General features: G+C 36.8%; 1 protein-coding gene across 2 annotated transcripts in view; it reads right to left on the bottom strand.

Moving 5' to 3' along the window:
• Positions 1-20,879, bottom strand: part of LOC136779413 (uncharacterized) — a 52,519-nt gene that overhangs the window by 30,589 nt on the left and 1,051 nt on the right. The window lies entirely within an intron of this gene.

The following is a 20,879-nucleotide window of genomic DNA, read 5'->3' as shown; positions in this document are numbered from 1 at the left end:
CGAAAGATGCAGTACTTCGCACTCTATTTACTACCTTTAGGTATAGAAAAAAATGCATAAAAATTGATTTCCCTTTAGAAATAATAAACGAGTTCATAAAAATTAGGTTTTCGCAAGGATGGGGGGAAAATGGTCTTGTAAAAATTGGTCGTGTTTACATATATATATATAGAAATGCTTTGATCGAGCAAATACTGGAATATAGTTCGAGTTGGCATTATTGCAGTTATATTGTGGTTATTGTTATCGGTTGTAGGTAGTTGTAGGTAATTTTGTGGAAGACGGATGAGATTCGAGGTATAATGTAGAATTGTATAGTTGAATCGGCCATAATCGATCTGCGCGTCCCAGCATCTTTCAAGCAGGCAGCTTTGCCTTCTTGGCCCAATGGGTTGTCTCTGAGATGCGCTTTCATCCCATCGGCCCAGACTTCTAAACCCCCTGAACCCCCTCTACGGCCAATTCTTATACCTCTTTCCCAGGCAGGCTTCTTCCGGCTCAGCTTTACCTTTTGTAAGCTCTCTCCCTTCGTCTCCCTTCGACTCTTTCTTTCTTTCTCTACACACAAGTTCCCCCCCAACCAACCCTTTCCCAGCCCGCAACTTTTCCAAATACCGTCCGTATCTCCGTCCGGATGCACTTTGGGGACTCCGCGTTTATTCTCATTTTCGTTCGATTCCGCGATGCGTCGCCCAGTCGTTACGTACGCCGCCGCACGAGAAAATTGCTTTCAACCCCCCTGCAGAGCCACCCTCTTCCGTACACGGTCTAGTGAAATCCGAGAAACTGCGATATTGATGCAAGATATAGAAAAATTGCTTTCGTCAGCAGCAAATTCTTTTTCTCCCATCAGCCCTTTCTCCCTTGGTTCGAAATCGAGAGCTACCCGTGCAATTAGTACTCGATTCTATATGGTAAAGCATAATAATATATATATATATACAGGGTGAGAGGCTAACTATTGTCATTCGTGTAAATTTAGGTAATATGAATAATTATAAGAAACAATTTTTTTGGATGATTTCAAAACTAACTCTTAGTAAAAAAGTTATCGAGGATCAAACATTATTTATTTCGACAGTTTCTATTGATAGAACAAACCAACGACCTTCTCCCATTGGTCAGATTTTTCACGAATGATGATTCAACTAATACGAAGCCTTACATTAAGTATTTTTTATTCCCTAGTAATTTCTTCGACAGGCACTAGATTTAAAATTTGTAAAAAAAGTTTTTTTTTCAATTAATTATGCCATCCTAATTTTTGCCTTTGGTCTTAACCAACCGGTCACCCGGTATATGCTCTATAGGTATCTTAAAACGCTTGTACATCGATCGGTTTCGATGCTTTCAAGGCGAAATCCTTTAGGATTGTTTTCGAATCGAATTAGGGTTTTTCAACAGTGAATGCAAATGCGTTTCCACGGTGAGGTTGTTTAGCCTGCGCAGCCAGGGTATTTGCACAATGGAAGTGCTTCCGCTCGAAGCTCAGATTTTAAGCCGAAGATGGATGTCGGATCTGCAACTGGGAAGCTCGAAAGCTCGCGTTAAGTCCCGACTTAACATTCATGGCAAACCTTTAATAAACACAATATTCATTTGTCCCATTCCACCGGTGAAATCGACTTTCCCTGGAGAATGATTGAAAACTCTTCCAGATAAATCAGCGCGCTCTTGAAAATCCCTGATTTACCACGAGTTAAATAAAGCTCCTTGTCGCGAGGACTACGGTTGTTGAGAAATCTCATTAACTGGAAAGCAAGAGAAAAAAGAGAAAAAAAGTGCTCAAAAAAATTATAATATTCTCGAGGAATCTAAAGGGAATGATAAAATTTATAAGTGTATCGATCGAATTGAATACTGATAAGGAAATCACGTCGTATTTGCACAGGTAAATAGTACCTATATATATATATATACATACATATAACACTGTCCCGTTATACATGCGCGTTGACCTCGAATTTTCTAGTGACGCAGGCTTTTCCCGCATCGAAAATATACCTGCAGTATTATATGCGAGGGAAAAAACGCAGTGAAAATGTCATAGCTGTCAAAAATTCCATTACTGATTCATTGGTCCCCCCCCCTCTCTCTCTCTCCTAAAAGGACGTAATTCGTCGATAGAAAAAAATAAGGCAGATTGATTGTTCGATTAGAAAAAATTTCGTCGAGTGTCACTGGAATAATGAAAGAGTGACAAATGATGGGAAGACTGATGACGGTGTATCGTTATAGAGGCTGAGAAAAATTGATATAGCAGCGATATTAATAGCGTTTAATCAGCGAGTGGTGGGAAGGGTTGAAAGGGGGATGAAAGGGGGATGGCCGCAGGATCAATGCGTGGCTCGCGTTCTTCGTGGTTCTGCACTTGGCCTAGCAAGCCGTTCCTCTTCATATCCTGCCATAGCTCTACTTCCCCTAAACTCCTCCCACCAATTCCACTCGTATTACCCCCCTCCTCCCCCTCCGCCTCCACCACCTTACGCTAACCTCCCAGTTCCAGTTGGTTGCACTCCGCGCCACTTCGCTGTTCTCTGATGAACTCGCGCGATCAATGCTATTTCCATCCTGTCCAAAGATAATTTCGTCCTCGAAATATTCCCATTCTAGACCACACTACCCTCTATTGTATATATATAGACTATAGTTAATCTTTGTACTCTTTTCTATTCACCCTCACCAATTACATCCATATCCAATCCAAAATAATATAAAACTCATTTTAAAGTTTTTTCCACCATCCATCCAGGTTTTTTTATCTTTATTCTCTTGATTTCCATCCTTTATTTCTCCATGGAGACCCAACACAGAGAGAAGAAATTTAAATTCTTCGCGAATTTTCACTGGTAGATCATTGCAAATTTTTACTTTCTTTCGCAAGCAGGTAATAACGTTTTATCAAGTTTTGAGGATTCTCCATGAGCAATTTCGTCCCACCCTCTATTTTTACCCTCACCTTTCTTTGGCCGAAGCCTGTGTGCTGTGCAACCGGCGGCCGCTTCAGCTTTTTCAACCATCCACCGAACGAGAGAGTAGAAACTTTAGGAAACTATTCGACGGTATCACAATTAGCCTGAAAAGTGTTAATATAGTCCCACTCTTTCGACCTCATTGCACTATAGCTATTATTCCGTCGTAAAAATCATACTTGGCGAAAGAATTTAATTATTTTCCTTCTTCTCTTCTATTTTGTTAATAGAGTCTATATAAAAACAATTATAGAAGCACAAAAATTGAATAGATTTCGTCGTTTTGAATTACAAGTCTTGCGACTCCGTTAGCTTTCCACGTAATTCGCTAAAGTTTTTAGTACAATCCATTTGGCGTCCTCGCAAGAGTCATGTAAGATTCATGGCCTCTTTAGGTGAATGAATATCGCACGGAATAATTCATTTCGCGTAACATATCATTTATTTGCCACGTCCGGTCGGGAGATTGAGAGTGTACGATAGAGTGGTACAATAAGAGAGAGAGAGATGGAGAGATTTTGGAATTTCATTGTGTGAGCGCAGAGGAAGTAACGTCCACCGAAAGTGATTTACTTCGAATCAAAGTGACGTAGAGAGATGCACCACTGTGCAAGTCATTCATCATAGAATGTTGAAAGGGTAAAAAATAGAAAAGAAAAATAATAATAACGGATCAAACGTATCGCGCAAGCGCAATAGTTCATTTTTAAGGCTACTGGAGTGAAGAGAACCTGAATATATATATATATATATATATATATATATATACGTGTATCGTAGATAATACGTATCACGTTGGTACTTCCATTAGAACCAGATATTGTAAAGACTGGACATATATAGAGCGAATAATCTTGAAGGAGCATTGAGAAAAAAATTCATAAGGTAATTCTACCCCGAAGAAGAGTATTCAATTTCTAATTTCAGGAAAAAATATCAATTTTCGTTGAAAGCAATTTCCTCGATATTTTCTTGATTAACCAATCAAGATTAATTCTGCGCGATTGTAATTGAGGTTTACAGGTGCGAATTGGTAAAGTTTCTCGGTAATCCAACTGCAGATATCTGGAATACGCGGAGGTTTCTCGCGAAGATTATGGCTTAAGCCGCGGAGTGAAACGAAGCTGCTGGATGAAAAAGGGAGGGCGAGAAAGAGAGAGTTTTGAGCAAAAGAGAGAGAGAGACAGAGAGAGGGAGGGAGGGAGTCTTGAGCTTGACTGGCGAGTATATACCTACGCAAGTTTCTCCGAGGTCACTCGCGCTCGACCTTGACACGTCACGAGTCGCCACTGCAGAGTCTAATTTCAGAAGGTAATACGGTAACCGCTCGAGTTTTCCACTGCGTCAACGCATATCCAATTGGAAAATTCTTCCCCCATCAGAACCAATTATCATTATAATTAGAGCAATAAAAAAAATGTTTAACGCGTTTATTTCTTCTTGGCTAAATCGTGAATGAAGGATCATGATAAAAGTTAAATTTCGAGGATGAAGCAATTTATTTTTCAGTTTCTTCCATTGCATCAATGCATATCCGATAGGAGAATTCTTTTCCCATCATAAAAAATTGTCATTATCTTTACGCTATAAAAAGGAGCATTTAACGCTTTTATCTCTTCCTCGCTAAATCGTCGTTGACGAGTCGTGGTAAACGACAACGAGCCAAAATGCGAGGATGAAGCAATTTATTTTCTAGTTTCTTCCATCGCGTCAACGCATATCCATTTGCACAATTTGTTCCCCACCTCCAAACATTATCATTACAATTACAGGGAGAGAGAAAGAAAAATTTGACACGTTTCCATCTTCCCGCTAAAATGTCGTTGACGAGTCGTCGTGGCAAAAGCCAACAAGCCAAACTGCGAGGATGAAGCGATTCATTTTCCGGGCTCGCCCATCAGCTTGTTTCCCGAGGGAACTCTAGCCCGGGGTTTAGTTGCTTATTCTTCAAGAACCAAGTTTTCCGTCTCGAGCGCACTCGAGGTACGTCGTACGTAACGCTTATATATTCACAGTGCGATCTACAAATGCTTTTTATTTTCTCGAATTTTCAACACGAATAATGGTAGCTTCGTTGCTTTGCTGTAAAAAAGTCGTTTTGTGTAGTGGGACAAGGAATAAAAAATAGTCTGCTAGAAAATTCCGTAATACGGATAATAATATATTAAAGTTGCGGGATAAGGAGGGGGGGGGGGTGTAGCTAGTTGCGGATGAAATATAAAGTCCTCCACTCGAAGCGTGCAAGGTACACGCTTTAACGAGACTCAAGAAATAATTGATGAATCGATTCAGGACTGAAGACTACGAACCTCGTTATTTGTTTCTCGTACGGTGTCTATAGGAGGGAGTGGAAGAGGCGCAGGTTTCAACTTGATTAGGAAACTCTATACGAAATTAGCGTAGTCATAAGTTTTGATGAGCTTCGTAAACTTGGAAAATTCTCGGAGTTCATTGATGGCGAGTTTCAACTGTATATGTGAGGAAATCGTCGATTGTCACGTAAACAAAGGAATTCTGGTCGATTATGCTACCGAATACAAATAACTCATTCCCTTTGTTACGTTACCAAAGTCTCCAAGCTAAACAAGTCAACTTTAGACAGAACTGGATACGTTCTCCAAGTTTCCATCAGCCTGGGGAAGTCCTTCTTGGTTCCCATTATACTTTACTTAGGAACGATTCGTATAATGAAATAACACGTGAAGTTTATAGAAAGCAACGACGATTAATTGGCAAGAAATTAGGGGGGAGGGGAATGGAGAAATTGAATTAAAATTGATAAAAAAATAAGCAATGTTGGTATAGGTCAAGTTTGTATATATATATATATATATATATAGGATTAAGCGATTCCACGTTTTTCCTCTTCTCCTTTTTCTGTCAGATTAAATCCACCACGAATAGGCAAGCCTCGCCATTCTGGCCTAACGAACTGTTTCGTTCGTTACAGGCATTTCTAGTGGAAAGAGAATTGGTTATTGATCGATTTTAGACTTCCCCATTATACAGCTCCAACACTATTACGTACTATATAAACCCCTACTTTAAACCGTTTTAAGAAGTTAGAATGAAAAGTTCTATAATTTATAGTAATATATATTTTACTATATAATTTATCTAAACAGGTTAAATATGTACTATGTGATTTTCGTTAATTCAGGATGATCAAGCTGGGCTTACTTTCGAGGAGAACTATAATATGTGAAGCTCGAAGCTCGCCTGTGTGTGAAGTTTCCTCCGAGACTGGAATCCTTTGTCCTTTTCGTGCGACATTATCGCTGATCGAATTTATTTCTTTCACGAGCCTCTTCCATTCTCACAAAGAGGGACGAGGGGGAGTATCAAAACGAAAGCTTATAGAGACAAACAAAAGCGTAAGAAAGATTTGAGAGCCCCCGAGCAAACGCAAAGATAAATGAGTTCCCAAGATAAGAATATTTCAAAGCTACCTTAGCTTTTGTTGGAAAAACTGCTATTCGACCAGTTTGACCATTGAAAGCAATGAAACGAAAAAGTCTTAGGGAGATTTACACGCGGTAAGCTAGAATCAAATTGGCCAGGTGAGCCGAAAGATCGATCTTATCTCAAAGCTCTATACACTTGTCCCAACAACAAATTGATCATCGAAGACCATGAAATATCCTTTCCAATTGTCAAATTGGTCGAAAGAAAATTGTCGAGTCTTTAGAGATATGATAAGCTTTGAGACTATATGGAAAAATTTAATTTTTTAGAGGAGATCAAATTTCGAAATAGGTCTGTGTCTGAGAGATAGGTAGACTGTTATATATCTCATATCACTTTGTGACCCGGCGTGTAAACAGACTTTGAAGACCGGATGGGGAAACGAACAGGAGAAACATTTGTGAGTAAAGGGATACATATTCCCTTAATAGTTCCCCCACCTCCCCTTTCAAAAGTTCTCCTCACCTTAAAACCGCATTTCTTTTAAATTCCCCACACTCTGAATAGAGCTGCGTGAAAATTTCACATAGAAGAGTAAAATTTCATTCGCTTCCGTAGCTTTCTTAATTTTACACCACCTGTTCTCGACTTTCCGTTTAAACTCATGCAACCTGAAACTTTTCGTTTTAACTGTTCCAGCCGTTTGAGATGAAACTATTATAGTTATAGACATGCGATTTTTAATTGAAATTTAATTTTTATCTCGGATAATGGACCGTTCATTCATGGCGAAAGCAAATTGAAAATAAAATCTACGTCATATATAGAATTTTTTACAAAAATCCTATATACATATATATAAATATAAGTATTACAATGTTGATTCAAATAGTGTAATAACTTTTGCAGAACGTAAATAGTGAGAATATAAATATAATAAATAACCAAAACCAAGCCCACACACACACACACAACACATTAACGTATGACGAGAACATCGTTAGCTCCAGAACCGAACTTTGTACAAGCACTTTAGCCAGAAACGTCACACTCCAGCAATTGGCAGAAACCGCGAATTTCAGTGGCTCTCTATCAAAACTACAGCAGCAAATTCAGCTTAACTTATCGAATCATTTAATTGCGAGAAGTGGTTCAATTATCCGTACAAATATTTGTTAAACTTCTTCTTTTAAAATTTGCATTCAAAAGCTGACGTGATTCTCCTGCGAGTGACAAAGGCTGAAGAGCAAAAATGCTTTCGAACGAGCAGCATAAGGGTTAAAGATAAATGTCACACTCCAAAGATTGGTGGAAGCCGCAAACTTCGGTATCTCTGTCCAATCTCCAGATCGAAACTATTACGATAAATTGAGCTTAACTTATCGAATCATTTCATTTCCAGTAATGGTTCAATTATCTGTATAAATATTTGTTAAATAACTGCTTCCAAGTTTTTAATACGAAAGCTGATATAATTCTTCTTTAAGAGTCGAAGGCTAAAAGTTAAAAACGCTTTTCTAACGAGGAGCATAAGGGTAAAAGGTAAACGCCACACTCGAGTGATTGGCAAAAACCACGAATTTCAGTGGCTCTCTATCAAAACTACAGTGAGAAATTGAGCTTAACTTATCGAATCATTCAATTTCGAGCAGTGGCTCAATTATCTGCACAAATATTTGTTATATATCTTCCTTTAAAATTTTTCTACGAGATACGATGTGATTCTCCTGCGAGTGAGGAAAGCCAAAGGATAAAAATGCTTTTCTAACGAGTAGCATAAGGGTTAAAGATGAAACGAGCCGTTTATTTTCGCGTCTCAGAGAGTTTCGACTAAATCGCTGACCATGTCATCGAGTTAGCGGCAAGTTTTTCTTCAACTTTTCGCAGGTTCCTATAGTTTCCTCTCGGACACTTGGATGTTGTTATAACACTAGTACTGAGAGAGAGAGAGAAGCGAAGCCGAATCGCGACGCCTTGTTACTCTGAAAAAGCTTACCAGTTCAAGCATGATTTTCGATTCTCTGCAGACAAACTTTTTCCACGTTTTCCCCTCTCTCGTAATTTTTCTCCATTTTTATATCCCCTGCAGACTTCTCCTCTTTATAATATCTTTTCTCAGTTCTCTTCAACTTTGCTCCACAAAACCATAATAATAATTTCTCCATTTTTATATGTATTCTATGCTGCTGCAGTAATTTGTTTATCGATATTTTTCTATACCGAGTCGATCTTCCATCCAATAAACACGACGTAGTAAGGGAGTTTGACTTTACAATCTTGTTTTTTACAAGAATTATACTGGAATTGATCTCTTATCGAAAGCCGAAACAAAATCATTCCGCAAAGTTTATCCGCTGGCAAATGCCAGAGCTCGGAATCAAACAGGATTCGTGCAACGTTCGATTGTATTTACATTCGTTCGCTCTGTAACCGGAATTTATTGTTATTTCCAGTTGTAATCAAAACGCATGCAAAAACGCGACGGAATTTTCACTGAGTATCGCGAAGCAAAGGGCAACTGGAGATGCCCTTGAAAATACTACACATCTCAAATGAATTTCAAAGGAAACAAAGGAATCGTAAATCGATATACGTAAAATACAAAGTTCCTCGTTATAAAGGTTGAAACATAATTTTTGTAGAATTTGGTTATCAAGTTTCCCTTTTGAAAACTCGGATTTTTTTTCTACTGCTTATGTGGCTAACACGCAATAAAATATATCTAACCTGTTGATATGGTACAGTGAAAAGAGAACAAAAGAATCTTTGTAAAATCCCTACCCACGTTATTTTAAAAACAATACGTTATATTACAAAAAGTATTTTTTTTTGTTTTTTCCAAACTATTTGTATTATGGTAGTAACCATTGGACCTTGGGAGATCACGGAAAGATAACGCAAAGGTCAAAACGATTTCCTTTTAATGTATATAATCTATTTCTTATTTTTATTGCACGTTCGTTGCTTATCTCAAGAGCTTTCAAAAACACTTTCGAATTTATCATTTCGTCCAGTCGTTTACGAGATATTTCGATTTGAAATTATAAGTAGGTGAGCGAATCATCGAATAAGTATACGTGTATGCTTAGCAATAACCCACACTACTTAAGCTAACCCCACACCTATGTGCTATGTCAAATCGTAATATCTCGTAAACGACTGGATGGAATGATAAATTCGAAAGAGTTTTGGAAAGTTCTTGAAATAAGCTACAAGATTATGCATTAAATAAATATAGGGGTTTGTGTTTGGAAAAATCGTTTTCACCTTCGTATGACCTTTCAAGGTCAATTAAACACTTCCATATTATAAATTAAGAAAAGCAAAAAAGCGCATGTTTTTATTTATTTTTATAAACATGCATCGATTTGAAAATAATGTTGGAGGAAGGCGTTATTAGCACATTCTACCAATATCGGTTGAAGCGTGTGACGTACGTAATAAAGAGTTTTCCCATTAATCAGAAGAATTTTGGCTGGCAATAAAACAGCCAACATAAAATTTATATCGATCGGCCAATATGTTTGGCCCATTAACCTTCCGATGCGATACAATGATGAAAATTCATTATTCCTCTCACACGTCTCAATAACCAGCTTTTGAAACCGTATTTCAATCGACTATTTCTTATTTTTACGACTTTTCAAACTTCATAATAATAATAATAGTATAGAAACGAGAAAATGTAAACGTTTTATAAGGGCTAGAATTTAAAATAATTTATTTATCAAATGTACACACACATATATGTACATAGTAACTGGTGTGAAGTATATAGCTATTCACTAATCAATTATTCACATGAATGTGTTGATAATTTAAATTGGCGAATTAAATTAAAATAAATTATCCATCTACTGAATTTCTCCAGACTTAATCCAATCCATTACAGGTTTTGTTATAATTTGTAAAAAAAATCCGGCATAATTTCATACCTAATTAATTAATCTTAAAATTATTCAGTTCTCTGCTATTTATGGTAGTTAGCACAAGGTCGTAAGAAATTGATTCGATCGAAAGTGAGTAATTTTTAGCTGTTAAGTTTTATAGCAGATTTTTTGCAGGGTTTCGATCAATCGGAGCGGGATTATTAGGTATTTGGCGACTGATTGCCGAGATTCCTACAATGGATTTGCCCTGGGCGATTCCAAGTGTTTCGATCCTGTGTTTACATAGCTCACGTGCCAAAATACTCCCCACAATGAAACATTCTAACAGATCCATTGCGGATAACTGGCTGAATTGGCTATATCTGTGGCTTCTGTGCTACCATGCAACACTATAGTAATAATTGCTTTCCAACCGTAAAATTCAAGCAAAATGTTAGTAAGTGCAGAAAATATTGAAATTCGATAGATTTCCATCGCACTGACAATAGAAATTATACTACGTTGAAAAATGTTTTATTTACGCAGTAATCGATCGCTTTTTTTTTGACAACCCTTAGCTCAACCAAACGCCCACAAATAATGCTTAAAATAAATGGGAGAATGTAATTTTAGAATAACGATTTACCAGTTTACGTGTATTAGCATTTTGAAAAGAAGTGATTTAGTAGAAAAATAACGACTTAAAAAATTGCCATTTTTAAAAATGAAGGACAATTTTTTTATGCACTGCAAGGTATATCATTTTTAAGGGTAATTAACTGAGTATTTTTCAAAAAGTTCGGTCAACACCAGTTGTAAATATTAGAAGATATGGCAGTTTGAAGTTTAGCAAAAACAGTGATTTTCACAGATTTTAGTCATTTCTCGTGTGAAATGCTGCTATTTTTCTACAACTTCAAACTTTTATATCTTTTAAAAAATACAACCGATTTGAAACGAACCTTTTGAAAAATACTCCGTTAACTACTCTCCATAGAATAGATATATATTATGAATTGCTTCGTAAAAAATAGGTCTTTGGTTCTAAAATCCTGAAACGCATAAAATACTGAATTCATCATTCTAAAACTATGCTTTTTCTCATTTTATACACTATATACTGTAATTGGTTAAAAGAGAAAATAATAGAAAATTGTTGATCATTACTGTTCATGCAGTCTACAAAATTCAAAGTTTTGTCATATTTATATATTCGCTATTTAATAAAATTTCGTGGAAATTTTAATGGCAATGCTTTGGAAAGAGTGCTATTGCTGATAAAAGTTGGAGGATTTTGAAGAATCGATGGTGGAATTTTTGCAAACTGCTAGAGGGATGTAAGAGAGTCGTAAGAGGGCATGAATGAATAGAAAATGGATCTCCAGGAGGTAAACTAGGTCGAAGTTCACGCTGCAATAGTGTAAGAAAACGCTCGGGGACGATTACCTAGGTTATCCAACGACTGCTACGTTTAAGAGTATGATTTCCTTACGAATTGCCTGACACTTTCAACGAAAAGTGATAGCACCTTGCGCGAGAGCAGACACTTATGCCGACGATACCGCTATAAAGTCAGAGAATCGCTCAAAATTCCAATATGTGGAACACCTGTACATTTCGCGTCTCTAATTTTAAATCACAGTTTTTCTATAAATATTGAAATTTAACCTGCAAATCGAAGCTTTTCCATTTATATTCAAAATTCAATCTCGCGTGCAAAATAAGACCATTCTCTCTTGAAGCTAAAATCAAATACATATATTTGGTCACAAACCAAAATACATTTTTTCAATAAAATTTATGTACTCTCTTTTATATATTATACGTATATGGCATATGGGATTTTTACCAAGACAATTTCTGCTTCCTAGAACTTGGAAGATCGTAGCTTTTTGTTGCAACTGCAATTGCACTTTAGTGCTCGCACCAGCAGTGGATGTTTTCACCGTAACGTCACATTATTGAAATCGAATTTATTTCCCTTACTATTCAGCAATTTAAAACAAAAATCATACGAAGCTTTGTCCACTTTAATAACAAAACAGTATGTAAGCTTTCCCGTCTTTTATTCGAAGCAAACTACAATTTAGAAATTTGTTCTCGATCGATTTATACAATAACAATTTTAGTCGGAATAAAAGCCATGTACTTCTCGAATCAATTGGAGACGAGGTTAATAAAGAAGAAATACAAGTAGTACGATACGAGACTCGAGATATGTTATTATGATTTTTTTTCTTCTACCTCTTCGTCTATGATAGTCTGGCTAGGTCAGCTTTAAAATCGTCCTACCAATTTTTCTACGAATACTGCGGGCTGATGTAGCCAATTTTATGCTCTTCCAGAGCACAGGGCTTGAATATGCAATACACACACGTCTAATGCAGCGCTGGTGGTGGTTCGCGTAATCGATACCTGATTTTCTTCTAAGAAAATATGCGTCTCGTGTCCCAAGGATATTCAGCCGGACTGGAATCCTTTTTACGTAGATCTTATATACCAAATGCACCTGGTAAGAAGCTTTTTTTTCGAAATATTTCAAACGGGATTTATATTACTTTTAAAATCGTTATTCATGAGCGTATTATCGAAGTATATATCCAGTGATTAATTAACTTCATGTTGATTTTTTTATCAATTAGTATTTCAGTGTACAGCGAATTAGTTTAATTTAATTCAACTGATTATTTTCTTTAAGAAGAATAATTCTTTGGTCCTCAAGACAACGTGGAACTTTATTGCAATAACGTGTTTGCTTATTAATTTGCATCCATGATTAGATTGGATCCACGTTGTGGAAATTTAGCATTGTTACAGCCACTAATGATTGGTAATAGACGATAAGAAGCTTCATAATGGCACTTATCAATCACCAAGTGACAAAGTTTGCCGCATGAGTACTTCGAGGACTTCATGGCATTTTCAGCCTTGCGCCGAGATCATCTTGTTGTAAACTTCAGCCAAGTCCTAAACATTCCGTTCCAATCACGAGTTTGGAAATAATTCTTCAAGATTACACAAAACGTATTGAAAATGTTATAAATATCATTTATAAATTATCCCTAGAAAGTTGTTAATATACGTGATTGTGAGGATTCTCAAGTTGTTTAGTCGGGGAAAAAAGTTAATTTTACAATGCACGAGCATAAATAAATTTGTCCTGTCTAATATGGCGAAATATATTTTTCGGATATTTATTAATAATCGACCTGAAAATTAATTAATTAAATTCTAGCAAGTTCTTCGGAGAAATTCGCAACGATAATTACTCACGAGATTTATCGGCAAAGCGCAGGAAAGTTGGTGGTGGGAGAATTTATTATAGAGAATTTTATCAGATAGGGAAATTGATCGAGAGACTTATTGAGGAAAAATTCTGAAAAATTAATCCGACTAGCACAAGCGGAAAGCAGTTTTTCATCGGCGAAACTTGGTAGCCACCTCAAAGGGAGAGACTGGCAAAGCGTTTTATCGAAAAATTCCTGACTTTGTACTTTTTCATCCTTTCAGATAATGAGATAAGTGCTATATTTTCTCATTACATATATATATATATATATAAATACATATAATGTATCACACACACACACACACACCAATCAATTTATCGAAAGAATAATATTCAATGGATCAGAAGAATAATATTTTAAATTAGTTGATAATAAACTTTTGTCGAAATTTAATTGAATTCCTGTATTGACGGTGAATTGAAGAAAATTCCTCGCTTTATCCGGCTGCTGGGTTCGTGTCCCTTTGGCGACACGTGCTTTCGATTTTAATAGCCATCTGACGTTCCCGAAGGATCCTGGAGGTTCGTCTTGCAAGTATATTGTTGGAGCGTCGCCACCAGAGCGGCGAGGGACGAGGGAAAGGGGAATCCCCGTGGAATCAGGAATGAAGGTACCGATATTGCGAACCTCGAGAAATTCTCGCAAATATTTGCTCCCGCAGCAAAATAAACTCTCACTTTGTTGGTCACGAACTTTATCGGATCGTATCGTCCCTCATATTAATTGTGTTTATTCACCGGAAATGAAGGATCTTCTGCAATCATAAAGAAATTTTTGCGCTCTCGCGTACGCTTGATAGTTCCACTCACGACTTTTAGAACCGTATACCTCGTACTAAAATTTGTAGTTTGAAGTTGGCGAGTTAGGTAAGCAGGAACTATGCAATTGCAATGAATAAAATGTGAATGGAGGTAAAATGGAGGAAGGACAATTTTAAAGGTGAAGTTTATTTTATTTAATAAATAATAGAAAGCTTTGATAACGAAGTTTTCTAGCTTTCGCAGAAAAGCTAAATAGTTCCACTCACGAATTTTGAAATCTATACCTCGTATTAAAATTAGTAATTTGAAGTTGGGGTGAGTTGCGGGGTAAGCAGGAACTATGCAATTGCAAGGAATAAAATGTAAATGGAGGGAAAATGGAGGAAGGACAATTTTAAAGATGAAGTTTATTTTATTTAATAAATAATAGATGGCTTTGATAAAGAAATTTTTTAGCTTTCGTAGAAACGCTTAATAGTTCCACTCACGAATTTTGAAATCGTATACCTCGTATTAAAATTAGTAATTTGAAGTTGGTGAGTTGGGTAAACAGGAATTATGCAAATGTGATGAATAAAATGTAAGTGGAGATAAAACGGTGGAAAAACAATAATAAAACTAGAGAATATCTTATTTAATAAATAATAGAATGCTTTGATAACAACATTTTTTAACTTTCGTGGAAACACTTAATATAGTTCCACTTACGCGAATTTTGGAATCGTATACCTTATAGTATTAAAACTGGTAATTTAAAGTTGGCGAGTTGGGTAAGCAGAAACCATGAAATTGCAATAAATAAAACGTAGATGGAGGTAAAATATTGGAGGGACAATTATAAAGGGGGGGGGGGGGGATATCTTATTTAATAAATAACAGCGACCATTAATAATGGAATTTTAACGTTTTCGCATAAACATAGTGGTTAGTTCCACTCACGAATTGTGAAATTGTCGACCAACTACAATTAAAATTAGTAATTTAATTAATGTAGTTAAATCGAGTAAGCAGAAACCATGCATTTGCAATGAATAAAACGTGGATGGAGCTAAAAAGCAAGAAGGACAATTTTAAAAGGGGAGAACAGATCTTATTTGATAAATAAGAGAGCGTTGTTCCGAGATACGTTTGTAACTCGTCATATAGTTTAGGATAGTAAAAGGTATTTTGTGAAATGCGGGCATCGTTAGTCGTGGCGAATGCAAAATGGTGCGGCGGATATATGTTGGGAGCTCTTTGAAGGAAGCCTGAGGAAAGTTAGGCGTGCATTTAGCCACATTGAGAACCTCTAACAATGGCTGTCACGTTCTTCACGAAAGAGAGTTGCGAGAACGCTCGAAATTGACGTAGACCACGTGCCCTGTAAAATGTATGAGTACTCAAAACCACGCGTAATATCTTCAAGAACAAAAATCTTTATATATGTATCCTATATATATAATCTCGATGAAAATCTCGTGAAAAATTATTAAGACCCTGCCCTCTTATTTTTCACGATCAAATCCCATGCATCTCCTCGCCGAATAAACATTTTCTTTTAATAAATAATTCGCTGGCACATTATGAATTTTAATCATAGCTAGTTTCTTCCTATATACAAACAATCATACTTCATAGGATTCTTTTGTTTTCTCTTATTCAGACCGGAAGTCCTCAAGTTCCGGTGCATTTTACCACTGCTTTCGCGCCCTTTGCTCTTGTTTCGAGTTTCATATTGCGAGAATTTTCCATTACTCGTCTGCTTTTCTCCCGGCGAGCCTCGTTGGCCAGGTTTTTGTCTAAGCTGCATTTTCCAACCCACCACTTCCGGTACATTCCGCGACTCCAGTGCCCTTTCTTTTTTCTCGCTTTTTTTCGGGTTTTTATTACATCCCTTTTACTCCCTCGTTGGGCTTCCTCTTATCTCCGATTTTTTACCCTCGCTTTTGAGATCACAGCCAGCTTTTGACCAGGTCCTCCACTTCCGTACGGTAGCCACTTTTCTCCATCGGTGATGCACACTGGTAGAGATTTGTATATTCTACCAGAGGGCTAGCATGCTGCACGATAACTCAAAGGCTGGCTACTTTCAACAAGAAATCTCGACATGGACCTCGCTGCCAATACTACTTCAACTCCTGGCACGTGCCAGCACGACCCGAAGAGATCTTTCTTTCTTTCTTTCTTTCTTTCTTTTTTCATCCTATACTATACGCTTTCTCAGTCATAGGATAAGAAACCAAATCCCCCTGGTGCCCCTGAGAAATTGTAATCGATCTCGTAACCAATAAAAGGACATTTTTATACTGTTATAAATCTACTCCGAAGAATGTGCTTCGTAAATCTTTATCGAAAACTGTTATATAGATCGATTAAACAATTTTTCAATGCTTCTCAGAAATTCGAGGCTTTTTAGTTATAACATTTTAACATTGGGAGGAATGAAAGATTCAAAATCTTCCAATAAAGGCCTTTAGTGTTATAAGTCTACTTATAGGAATATGCTTCGTATTCATTTCTCAAGAATTATTATATGGGTGGATTAAACAAATTCTCATCACAGATTTCAGGTTTTTTTAATAAAACTTTAACGATACGAGATAAGAGAGAGATTCAAATTCTTCCAATAAAGACCTTTAGCGGTATAAGTCTACTTATAAGAATATGCTTCGTATTCATTTCTCAAGAACTATTATATAGATCGATTAAACAAATTTTCATTGCTTCCTCAGAGATTTGAGGTCTTTTAGTAAAACTTTAACGATACGCGGAATGAAAGATTCGAATTCTTGCAGTAAAGAAAACCTTCATCCACAGATTCTCGAAGAAGTGAGATAAAGAAAGGAGGTGGAAGAAGAAACTTTAGCAGTACTTCTTTTCCTTGGTGTAATATAATAAAATATGCAGCTCTCTCGCCAGAGGAAAAAATTCAGGCTCGCATAATTCCATAAGTAAATTTAGAAGCTAAATTTCTAGCGCCTCGACATTTCACGTTTCTTATCGCCATTTTTTAAACTCCTACGAGATCCTGCATATTCTTGCGCGACACCTACGAAATTCCTCCAACATTTCCCAGCATCCTTTGTATTATATTACATTTATTTTCCCCTTTTTATTTGCCATGTTTTTCTCGGGCAATAAAAAAATTCTTCCGCTTCTCAAACAATCCTAAAATTCTTCCTTAATTTTCTTCTACGAACTTTTACAATTTCTATACGCGATCTCGACTCTGCGAAAAGATTTTTTTCGCCGTAGGATTTCAGCAGTAGTATTTTTGCAGAGAATATCATGAATGAAGGGGTTATCTTTTTGTTAACAAGAGAAAGAGTGGGAGGGGGGGGGGGGGGGGAGAAATGTCGTAGAAAAATTTTAGCAGCTCTTTAAAAGTACGAGAAAATTGCGGATTTTCCAGGGAAATGTCTTGTTATGGGAGGCTCCACGCTAGGTGGGATGACTGGGGGGGGGGGGGGCCTTAGGGAATATCGTATCCAATTAATGTCGCGCTCTCTATACTAACGCGAAAGAAAAAGAAAACCACGGCGAAGGACGCTGCGGCTGAAGTAAGAAGCCTAGGATATTATAATGTACTGAGGGACACGTATTGTATAGGCCGTAACGATGATAGTAACTCTAGTCGTAAGCCAAGCTACATAAAACTACGTAGTCATTACACTTCCGGTAGTACCCCCCTAAAAAATCAATAGTCACGGAAAAATGCCTTACACCACGGCCCGAAATCGTTTCTGGAACGGAGTGCCACGTGAATAAAATAAAACGTGTAAGCCCAACTCTGAACTGACCGTAAAATTTATCCGAACCATTTCAACCAAAATCACTCTTTCAAAAGATAGTAATTGTCCGATTTCAAGATATACTAAAGAATCATGATCATGAGAAACGGCTACAAAATTCTCCTATTTCTTGTTCGAGAAACGAAGGATTACTCGTCACACGAAAGCAGCTAATTTATTAATTAAAAAAAATCAGTCTATAGCGAACTAATTAAATTATTTCTTAATAAACCGTTTAATTTTCTTTTAAGAGGATTGTTACGTCTCTTTTTCTACTTTCATATAATTAATTTTCACGATCGTTGCCAGAAGGATGAATAAATGTATGTTGAGAATAAATAAAGCAAGTCCTCTAAATAAATATTACATTTTGCGGGACACGCTGGGTAAGAGGAGAGATATAAATCATATTTTCGGTGAGATAGGGTGCGTTATTATAATTCGGAATGGTGTTTGCGGACTCTGGTACACACACACACACACTCACACACTTAAAAAGGTTGTGGGGTTGCGTGAGAAATTCATGGCACGTAGTTAAGCTAAAGGTTGCTCGCTATTCGACATTGTAAAGTGTATGCGGAGACCCTATCGAGCCGAGCCACTGTTTCCGCCATTCAACAAGTATTCCGCCAGTTTAGTAGCACTTAAAGCCATTGCACACGTCCATCAAGTCCTGAAATACCCTAGTCCACTGTCATTTGCTCCCTCATAAGACCCAGCGCGGCACTTGCAAAGATTTTTCATGACTGATACCGCGTCGAATACTTTCATACTCCACAATTGTCAATTTTAACCTGTTGTGGTCTCCGCTTGCCTACCTTGACTCGATTATCAAACGACCCACTTTCCTCTGTTCTCTATTTTTAACCTCACATACCATTATTGCATACGTCGCATACGTCAATAATTAAAAACTCCAAATTCAGCCCAGATTATCCTGTCGTTTGCAAGTAAAATATTGAGTTTCGATACAAGATTATTCATCCCCCCTTTACAACCGCGCGTGTAACCCTTTCAAAAGATTTCCTTTATTTTACGATATCGGGGCTTAACCAAACCGCCAACATATTTTTCCAAAGTAGCCGCTTTAAAAGTACACAGCTTTAAAACTTTCCAGTTCTTTGCCTCTACGATTTCTGTCTGGACAAAATTTATTCAGCATGCAGAAATCGCACAATATCACTCGTGGCGAATCCATTCATTGTGCGAAAGTGTCGTAACGCTTTGGTCGAGCTAATATACATAGCGTGCTTTATCCCAGTCCGTGGCCAATGGAATTGCCTTGGTCACGGAGTATCTCGATATAAAATCTACACGGACCTAAATGCAAACAAATGCGAGTACTTTTGCATCATACATTGGACTCGTCTCGGTCGTAAACAGCCGAAACAACATTATAAAATAGGGTATATATTTATTACAATCTGGCAGATAAAAAGCTCGCTTGATCTCTACCTGCTTGCACGCTTTTATTCAGATCTTCGTCGCTATATATGTATATAATAAAAATCTCTGGCGATCATTCCTAGCTTACCGTGGGAAATTCATGACGCAATGCGCGATAAAAAGTTTTATTCTATTCGAAGACTAGTCAAAGTTTTCTCGATATCAAACAGTTGGACGACGAGGTGCAATTTGGTGACAGTATGATGAAGCATTGAATATTCTAATCGACGTTTATCGAAGAACGTTGCTTTTATAACGCATCGATTTAAGAGGGGGAGGAACGATCGCATTCAGCTAGTTTGTAATGGTTAATTGGGAAATTGATCGAATAACTTTTTATTATAATTGGACGTAAAGTAACAATTTAGGTCTGGTAGTTATATTTGACATTTGTGGCTTGCCAGACAATTCGTGCAGATGATCGTACACAAACTTCGATTGGTAAAAGCTCATTGATCACAGCTCATGGTCAAATTACTGATAAATTACACTTTTGCTTTAATTGACGTTATATATATATATATATATATACACACACGCCCTTCATAAATATCTGGTAATGTGAATTGGGAAATTAATTGCGTTTCTTTGATTACAGTTGGTCATAAAAAAGCAGTTTGGGTCTTGTAGTTTTATCTGACATCTGTGGACCGCCAGATAATTCGTGCAGATGATCGTATACAAGCCCCGATATGATAATAGCTCATTGGCCAAAGCTCACAGTCAAATCTCCGATAGATTACACCCTCGCTTCAATCGACGTTATATATATATATATATATATATATATATATGTATGCATGTATACCCTGCATAAATTCTGCGTTATTTATACCGATTTATATACCAATTCCACATTAATCGAACATTCTTCATCCCTTACTCCTCCCACAACTATTCTCTGTCAATCGTTTTTCATCCTGCAAATTTATGTACAAACAGATATGTACACTCGTTTTGCTTGTTTTCACAACAGTCAATGATTAATTTGTTTGATACTATTCTCTTTAATCTTATTATTATTTAATTTTGGTCGGTTAAAATAATTTTCGATTATCAGAGAGAGTAATCAATGGTTATCTTTTAGTTTCAATAAATATGAATATATTATATAAAGCAAAGAGTCAAACGTTATCAAAGAGTTTATTGCAATTTGTATCTAATCAGAGATTATTTATCCTCTAATTCTCCTGAAACAATTTCCTCCATTGTTCTTTTTCCTAGAAATTAATGCACAGTCAGGTACGTGCACCCTTTCTGCTTGTTTATACAAATCAATTAAACAATTCCTCGATGCTATTCCCTTTAATCCTGTTTCCATTAATTAGCTTTGGTCGGCTTAAATAATTTGCGTTTACCAGCGATT

The sequence above is a fragment of the Prorops nasuta genome, unplaced genomic scaffold (genome assembly GCF_024137725.1).
Source record: "Prorops nasuta isolate Cenicafe-Biocafe unplaced genomic scaffold, Cenicafe_Pnas_1.2 PNAS00002, whole genome shotgun sequence".
NCBI classification, from domain to species: domain Eukaryota; kingdom Metazoa; phylum Arthropoda; class Insecta; order Hymenoptera; family Bethylidae; genus Prorops; species Prorops nasuta.
Note: the sequence above shows the minus strand (reverse complement) of the source record. Positions and strands in the feature narration are given on the sequence as shown.